Genomic DNA, 9,212 nt, shown 5'->3' with positions numbered 1-9,212 from the left:
CCAGCCCTGTGGGCTGGCTGTGGCACATGAAGCTGGTCTATGGGCTTACTGTGGATTAGGCCTGGGTCCAGTGTGCAGGGGTGGTCTGGTGCATATACCATGCGCAGCATATGTGCCAGCTTCAGCCCCTATGCTGCATTTAGCTTGTGCCAGGTGGGCCCCTCATGCTGCACGCAGTGCATTGGGTTGGAGCCAGTGAGCTGCATGCAGCCCAGTGGTCTGAGACCCACAAACAGCGCTGCAGGTCTCTGTGGCCTGGATCTGGCCTGTAGATCATATTTTTGACACTCCTGATAAGTAGCATTCTTGCTATTACCCTTGTCACCTTCCTTCTAAACTAGGAAGTTCCTGCTGCCTTACCCAGACTCTTTCCTGAGATGCCACACTTTTTGGATGCTACTTATCAGGAGTGTCAAAAATATGATCTACAGGCCAGATCCAGGCCACAGAGACCTGCAGCGCTGTTTGTGGGTCTCAGACCACTGGGCTGCATGCAGCTCACTGGCTCCAACCCAATGCACTGCGTGCAGCATGAGGGGCCCACCTGGCACAAGCTAAATGCAGCATAGGGGCTGAAGCTGGCACATATGCTGCGCATGGTATATGCACCAGACCACCCCTGCACACTGGACCCAGGCCTAATCCACAGTAAGCCCATAGACCAGCTTCATGTGCCACAGCCAGCCCACAGGGCTGGTCTTACATAGATGCCACATACAGTGCACACTCCAGACTGGCCCCGTGCACGATGGATTCCAGCATATGCCCTGGAATGGCCCCACTAGCCAAGTAATACACATGGTGCATGGAGCTGGTCTTGGGTGCACACTGCATGTGGCACATGGTGCTAGGCTGGAGTCCACGCTGGCTCTGGCACGATTGGCCCTATGCCCAACACAGCCAGATGGATTTTACTCCCCTACTACAAAATGTTTTTTATAAAAAGTTCCTGTAAATACTGAAGTGTTGTTTCCATACCAAAAGCCTCATTAAGATATACTACAGACTGCATGCAGCAGCTCACTTGCCTTGAGCCAGCTCAATTAGTAGCTATGAGAAGGTTCATATAGGTCTCTGCCCCTTCTGTTTGCTGAGCCACATAGAAGGGGCAGCTATCTTGGAAGCAGTTATAAGCACAGAGATGCTGCGTTCCATTCCTCCCTGCTTTTACTCCACTGAAGGAAAAATACAGCTTCCCCACATAAGACAAGCACACCAAATCAGAACAGCTGATTTTTTTTTAGTTTTTTGTTTGTTTGTTTTTTGGGTTTTTGGGGTGTTTTTTTTTTGGGGGGGGGAGGCTTTGAAAAACCAAGCTCAAATATGTTTTATGAAAATTATGTGGCTCTGAATATTACATAGCTCTATCCATGCCAGAAATCAAAATTATTCAAAACTTGTTCAGAAAGGAAGAATATATGAACTGGGCCTTGATTACTTTTTCCAATGTAAGGCCTGTCAATCTGGCAGCACAGCATGTCTAGGTTGCTTTCTCTTATGCATGGACACCTGATTCACAATCAAATGTTACTGAGTAAAGTCTAGAAACTGTTTCTAGCTTTGAGATTTTAGGGAACAATCTTTCCATCCAACCTTTGACTAACATCCAGGGTATCTGCCTAAAAAATCTGGGCATGTGACTTGCCCCAACCAAGTTTAGACTTGTTTAACACACATTATCCAAGTGAAGTCATAATTTGATACAGACATATCTCACTCTATTCCAGTGAAATGGTCTCATATTTTTGAACATCAATGAAAAATATTCAGTGTAATCTGGAGAGTAAAACTGAATTTCATAAGGGAACCTTAATTGTTTTTGATTTGAAGCATACATACGTTAATTTGAAACTTAAGGAAATGACAAATACATAATATCGCTGAATAAATTGTTAGAGAAAAACATCCTCAAGAGTAAGACAGGTGCAATACTGGTTATCAATAGATGGATACTTATAAGCTTCCAAGCAGAAACTGCGAGTGTGGATTTTAATCAGAACTGACTCATAGACTCAGTTTTCTAAGGTTATTTTTGCCTTGAAAAAAGAAAACAAGAGGGATCAAAAGATTTCAAAGTGGTTTTCTTCTCTAGTCACCAGAAACAATATTGTAAAAGACTTTGTTCTGTGTCATTGAAAAGGATATAATATAATAATTTAATCAATATTCCTTCCCCTGCACTCTGTAGTGGATAAAACAAACCAGTTTTGCGAACAAAAAAAGCTACAGGTATTTAGGTAGTTTCAGTGCTAGTTTTGCAGGGGAAGTGTTTCTTTCTTAATGCAATACATGTATGTTTTCCTTAGTCAGCAAAGCAGCAGAATTTACTGGTGACAGAAGCAATAAAGTCCATTGAACATCCAGATTATTAACTTCGGTGTTTTTAGCAGACTGGTAGTACAAGATTGCTTGATTCTTTAAGCAGGGTGTCTTACTCCAACAGAGCTGTCTGATTTATATTGACTACTCCTGCTTATGTGTGTAACAGTATTATTCTACTTTACGTACCTTTCCATTTTAAGAAACAGCATATCACTCAGGTATTGATGTTGGGTTGAATGTTCATCTTTTAAACACTACTCCTTTCTTCTGAGTCCATGAATTTATCTCCACACCACCTACTTCCTATGTCTGAGCCTGTTTTCTGATTGGGAAATCAGAAAATAAGAGACAAACAGAGGCTGGTCCTTTGCTGTATTGTCTTATTACATGTCAATAGCAGGCTGATGGACATCACAGCTTGCAAGTAATACCAATCTATAAGCAAGTAGGCGGACAAGTTAATCAGCCAAGTAGTGCAAAAAATTTCAACACTCAAGTTCAGGTCTACATCTTCTTATTTAGCATAGGCTTCTTAATTAACAGAAAATATAGCTATGGCTGGAACTATACAGAACACTTTCCCCATTTTCTACATCTGGGAAGCATGAAAGCAGTTTTCTTCACTAGGTAGCCCTTCACTGGCTTCGATGGCTTTCCTAATGTTGGATTCTTCTGGTCTGCCCCTCCTGCTGAAGAGGGAAGAAAGTTTCTATCCGACTCCCTACAGGCCTCATAGATGCTCCTAATTCAGGTGCCCTGTAATTAAAACAGGTGGGCCCAGTAGCTGCAAGGGACACTAGGACATGGGCATGCATATTCTATTTTGTATTATTTTAGGAAATTGGAATTCTGCAGATAAATTCTATAAACCGTCATGGATTGTTATTGAATAACTTGACAAAACTGCAGAACGCAAAATTATAAAAAAAGCAGCAACACAACCAAAATGAAGAGTAAACATTTTTTAGTATAAACTAGGAGAAAGAGGGGTGTAAAAGAGAGCGTTTCTTACTTTACCATTGTCCTTTACGTTCCATAAAGACCTTGAACACCCAACATTACAGTAACAACACAAGTGTATGTTGAAACAGCTTTTAAAGAAAACCTTCCAGTTGCATAGCAATGTATGAATATTACTAGTCTTGTTACATTTTGAAATAACCAACATTAGCCAATATACCTGTAGAAATTACAACTTTTCTGATATATATAGGTCTTTGACTAACTTGCAAGCATATATTCTGACACACACACACCTACCTTCTTACACTGCACTCTCCAGCCATGTGCTCTCAACCCAAATATTCAAAAAAATTGCTTTCCCATACCTTGTGGCTATAGCCATTTTTAAGGGTGTCACACTTTATCATCCTAAAGTTCATACACAGATTTTTATTACTGAACATCTATTTTAGTGCCCTCTCTTAATAGAATCATAGAAAATTAGGGTTGAAAGGGACCCCAGGAGGTCATCTAGTCCAACCCCCTTTTCAAAGCAGGACCAGCCCCAACTAGATCATCTCACCCAAGGCTTTGTCGAGCCAGGCCTTAAAAACCTCCAAGGATGGAAATTCCACAGCCTCTATGGGGTAACCTGTTCTAGTGCCTTACTACCCTCCTAGTGAGGGTCTTCTGTACTATCTAACCTAAATTCCCTTGCTGCAAATGGAAAACATTTCTCCTTGTTCTGTCATCTGCCGCCACTGAGAAGTCCAGCTCCATTTTCTTTGGAACCACCCTTCAGGTAATTGAAGGTTGCTATTAAATCCCCTCTGAGTCTCCTCTTCTCCAGACGAAGTAAGCCCACTTCCCTCAGCTCTCTTCATAAGTCATTGGTTTCAGCCCTCTAACCATTTCTGTTTCCCTCTGCTGGACTCTCCAATTTGTCCATGTCCTTTCTGTAGTGGGGAGCTCCAAAACAGGACACAGGACTCCAGATGTGCCCTCTCCAGTGCCGAATACAGGGGAAGAAACACCTCCCCCGATCTGCTGGCAATGCCCCTAAGGCACCCCAGTATGCTGTTAGCCTTCTTCTCAGCAGGGGCACACTTGGCTCAGTCAGCTTACTGTCCACTGTAAACTCCAGGTCCTTTTCTGCAGAGCTGCTGCGTAGACAGTCGGCCCCCAGTCTGTCCTGGCGCTTGGGATTGTTCCGTCCTAAGTGCAAGACTTTGCACTTGTCCTTATTGAACCTCATAAGATTTCTTTTGATGCAATCCTCCAATTTGTTGAGGGCTCTCTGAATCCTAGCTCTATCCTCCTGCATGCTACCCCCAGCTTGGTGTCATCTGCTTGTTGTCAAATATTGGTGAATATTTACCTCAGAAATAAAAAATGAAACTTTAAATATAGAAAGAGCATTTTACAAAAAAGAAAAGTACCTAAGGCACTTAAAACTTCAGGCTGCTTTAGTTTGTGTCCCTCTTTTTGGGTCTTTATTACAAAAAAGGTTTCCTTATTTGGTGTATGACAGTTTAAAAGGTGTGACTCCTCATTCAAATATCACCCACGTAGCAAAGATTCTCTCATACACCTTGAACTAAAAATACCACCCAGTTATCATTTCAATATGGCATCATTCCTGGATACTGGTAAACCTCCCAGACCTTCCCTTTGAACCCAGAAACCTTCTTGAATCAAATACATCTTTTGTAAACTCCCTTCCTGTCTCATTTTAGACCTGTTACCAACATCCAAGTTTGCCACAAAAAAAGTTTTCCTCTCCCGCCTTCTACCCCTCAGGTCTGAGATGGTAGATAGAAGAAGATAAGGATACCCCAAGGTATGCACAATGTTGGTACAAGTCTGCTTCTAGGTATTAAAATAATTAGGGTTTTTTAATCCAACACTAACAGCCTTTGATACAAACACAAACCAAAATATAAAAAGGCCTCAGTTATACAGTGAAATTGCAAACGATTTTTTACAGAATAAAAACAGTGTAAACAGGCTATACAATTCACCAAATCAATATGAAGCTATTATATCCTGAAATTATGAAATGATATAGTATAATAAATGCAAAACAACTCCACTGAAGGGTAACTGAAGGTCTTGTTTCTTAAAATCAATTAAAATTACATTACTAATAGCTCAATATTGCAGAATCTTGTTTCTTTATTCTCCACAAAGTTCCGCGGACCAGGCATCAATTTTTTTCAGGATAGGGCAAAGGATGTATCCAGCAAAACAGACTGTGTTTCATATCATGAGCCACAAATGAATAAGCCATAACAAGGGAGCCACCTTGAAAAATGTATCTAGTCAAATAAAACTGTGTTTTTACTTTATATTAGTAGATCCGTTAAAAATACATATTCTATAAGGGATAAATTGCAATTAAAGTGATGAAATACAGGTCCCTCCTCCAGTATTTCGAAGGCAAAGCAAGCAAATAGGAGGCAATCTCTTCTTAACTGCTTGTGTAGTTCTGTACTTTTTTTTAGTAAGAGCATACATGGACTGCACCACAGCTAGGCTGCTCTAGAGCTAATTTTATGGAATGTTTGGATTATATTTTTATATAAATTAGCAAAAGCTGATTAGCTTTAAAATAATTTCTATGCAACCTGTGATAACATGCTTCTAAAAGGTTTTATTGTGCTAAAAATGCCCATAAAATCAGTTCTTTATAAAAAGCAGGCACACTACTACATTGCCTCAGTTTAAACAGATTACTCAGGAAACCTCAGCACCCTGGTAAACTGAAGTATCATTAAGTCACAATGGAGGTAACTAGCTGATATGACATGAAAGAACACAAAATAGAACTAAACCACCCTGCTCTTCAGGAAGAATTCAACAGACAAGAGTAATGCAGAACAGGGTACTCTCAGAATGAACTCTCCAAATGTCAGATTACAGAAAAACATTATTAAAAGCCTCTTAATATAACATTGACTACACACAGTATGAAGGCAAAGAGGAAATAAAAATAAAATAAAAAACGACCACTTTTATTTCAACCTTAAAATGGAACCACAAAATATAAATGATACTGTAAAATGATTTCTTATTATTTTATATCTGTCACACGGCAACAACAGAAAAGAGGTAGAGACCCCTTTCCCAGGACCAGAATTGCAGCGGGAGAACCCTGCAGCCCTGGGTGAACGCCCCCGAAAGCCCTGTAATGGGAAAATACTCACCTGGCACAAGTGTGGCAATGGGGAGCCAGCAGCAGTAGGAAGAGCTGTCCACGTGATTCATCAGCCGCTTACCTGTGCGGCTGGGGCCAGTGCTGAGCAGTGAAGTCATCCAGCAGCGCCAAATGGCACCCTTAAAAGCTGGCTGCTGGGAAGAAGCTGGGGAGTAACAGCTGAGAGGCAGCTGTGCGCTCCCCATGGTATGGGCAGCACTACCTCCAACCAGGGGTCTAGGGCAGAGGGCAGAAGAGGAGTTTGCCCCTCATCAGAGCAGCACCCAGTGCCAGACCAAGGAAGGACGCCCAGGGACTGACCACTGAGTCGCATGCACAGACTCACAAGTAGGGATGAGAAACAGCAGCCTCCCTGATACTCTTCCATTTGATTTCTTTATACATTTTCATTGCCCCTGAGGCTGGAGAGTAGGCACACATATTGCTCTTGGGGCTGAGGGACCAGGGGCCCTCAGGGACTCTAGGCAAGAACTCAGAAGGCCTACCAGCCTGGCCAGCAGCCCCCAGTAGGAAGAGTGACCACCTGAGTGTAGTGCAGGCTCTATAGGCCGAGCATGGCTATAAGAACCTTTGTACGGCAAGCAGCTTGCAACTACAAACTGCACTCATAACCACATCCAAGGCCAGATCAGGGCCATGCCACAAGGATTGGTGCCTACGGGGTTCTAACCATCTGCCACATGGTCATGTCCATCAGGTTGGCGCATGGAAGGAGTTTAGGGGAGGTGGCACCCCAGGAACATCCACAGGCAACACCTCCGGCCAAGTTTCAGCTATAAGGGAACCTTCCGCACTTGGACAAGACAAAGATGTAGCGCGTGAGTATTGGGCACTTCCCTTGAGAGGTGACTTACGGTTAGTGCAGGTGCCCAAGAAAGAGAATAACTGAGTCAAGAACACCCAACCCTGAGCAGTTCAGGAACAGTTACTCAACTTCAGACAGGCACAATATCATTTGGTGAAGTTGGTTTTTGTATTTAGCTTGAGTAATGTTAATGTTAGCATACTTATATTTCATTGCATAGTTCCCTTGTATTGACATAGTACAGTTGGTTTAGATATCTACTAGGGGGAGGATCCAATTTAAGCCTCATGAAAACATATATGACTTAAGATTCTGTAAAATCCTATTTTTAACCAAAAAATGTGGTTTTATTAACTGTTAACTATGCAGTTAAAAAAATTAAAATCAGTAACAGCACAGTTCTAGTAAACAACAAAGCAGACCTTACACAAAAGCAGATAAGAATAAACACCAGCGCTAATCTTTTCAATCCTGCTGAACCATAAACATTTTTTAATGGAGTTTCTGAACACATGTACCTCACAGTCTGTGCTGACGACTGTTTCTTGGGGTTACCCAGTATATTCAAAACCACTAGGAAGCCAGATGCCAAAAAACACGGTGTCAATTTGCAAGAGAAAAAAAATTAACTAGTCAAGTGTATGTAAAGTGAACCTTATTTTTCATCAATCTCATGTCATCAGACTACCAACAATATCATACAAATAATGTTTACTGGTTTCCACAGCTATCTTTTATAATGATAGGAAAGTTTATGATTCCTACAGTCTTTGACAGTACTTGTCACTACTGACAGAATTATACATTAAAATACTGTTGAAAGATACTGATTTTATTACTTTGAAGTACTTATTTATATGTCCTGCTGTTATGGCAAATGAAGTATTCCATCCATCTCAATTATTTTCAAGGAAAAAAAGGAATCCAGTCATTACCTTTAGCAAAATATAGAATATTAATATGTTGTTTTTCTGGTTTATTTCAGAGGACCACAATTCATGGGTGCTGTGTAAAACTGTGGTAGCCTAGATATTAGCAAGTAGTGAATACTCCCAATATAGAATCTGTTAAGATATGTTTATTATGAATAGGACTATAAGATACAATGAAATTGTGCCAGAAAGCTAAAATTACATTAACGTTATTTTTAGATGAGGAAATATAGTAATAAGTACTTGGATAAGTACTGCTAAAATAGGTAAGATCTAAAAACAATGCTGGTTTAACCATTTGTTGTAAAATTATGTTACATTTCTAACATTGTAGCTTCAGTAACATTTATAGCCCAAAACAGATTAATATAGTATTCTCACAAAACAGTCACACATACTCATGACCTTATATTACAGCCTCCCAGCAGAGAGACAAACAGAAATATAAAACTAACACTGTTTCCACCTGCATGTTTAAAACATTAAACTATTTCCATAAATGACACATTACCTCTTTAACGGCACATAAAAATCCTTGAAACAGCCCAGGTCACGCATTAAGAATGTTCAGCGAGTTTAATGTAGCATAAACATCATGCCTGTGTGTTAAAAACATACAAGTCACAAAGTAGTATTTCTAAAGCTACACTTGAAAATAGTCAGAAGTCTACCTTGTTTGACTAAATGCTGGTTGCTCAGGACACTGACAGTTTTCAGGGTTACTTGGAAAAAAGTATACTTGTTTTGGTAGTGTTCAAGTGATGTAGCTGTGATGGTCCTGAAGTGACAGGAAGAAAAATACACCACATTCAAAAAGTTTGTCCAAGTCTATCCAAACCATGCAGTTGGTCCAATAAAAGATACCAGCCATAAAAATCTTTGGCGCTCATATATTTGTTGTGTAATTCTTGAAATAGCTGCCTCAAATCCATTACTCTGGTAAGCATCAAAAAGCGTTTAAAATATCTGAACCGTGGCATACAGTATTATCATC

The 9,212-nt window shown here is 40.6% G+C and overlaps 1 protein-coding gene across 2 annotated transcripts in view; it reads right to left on the bottom strand.

The window, feature by feature from the left end:
• Positions 1-9,212, bottom strand: part of ZNF438 (zinc finger protein 438) — a 125,885-nt gene that overhangs the window by 108,838 nt on the left and 7,835 nt on the right. Inside the window, exon 2 of one of the 2 annotated variants that reach the window (XM_019508208.1) lies at positions 8,730-8,817. The gene's annotated coding sequence lies outside the window, so the exon portion shown is untranslated. Of the gene's footprint in view, positions 1-8,729; positions 9,207-9,212 lie in introns of those variants that run through there. The other variant, XM_019508207.1, reaches the window with a different exon arrangement.

The sequence above is a fragment of the Gavialis gangeticus genome, unplaced genomic scaffold, assembly GCF_001723915.1.
Source record: "Gavialis gangeticus isolate Ggan-Ray unplaced genomic scaffold, GavGan_comp1, whole genome shotgun sequence".
NCBI classification, from domain to species: domain Eukaryota; kingdom Metazoa; phylum Chordata; order Crocodylia; family Gavialidae; genus Gavialis; species Gavialis gangeticus.
This window is presented reverse-complemented; position numbering and strand designations above follow the sequence as displayed.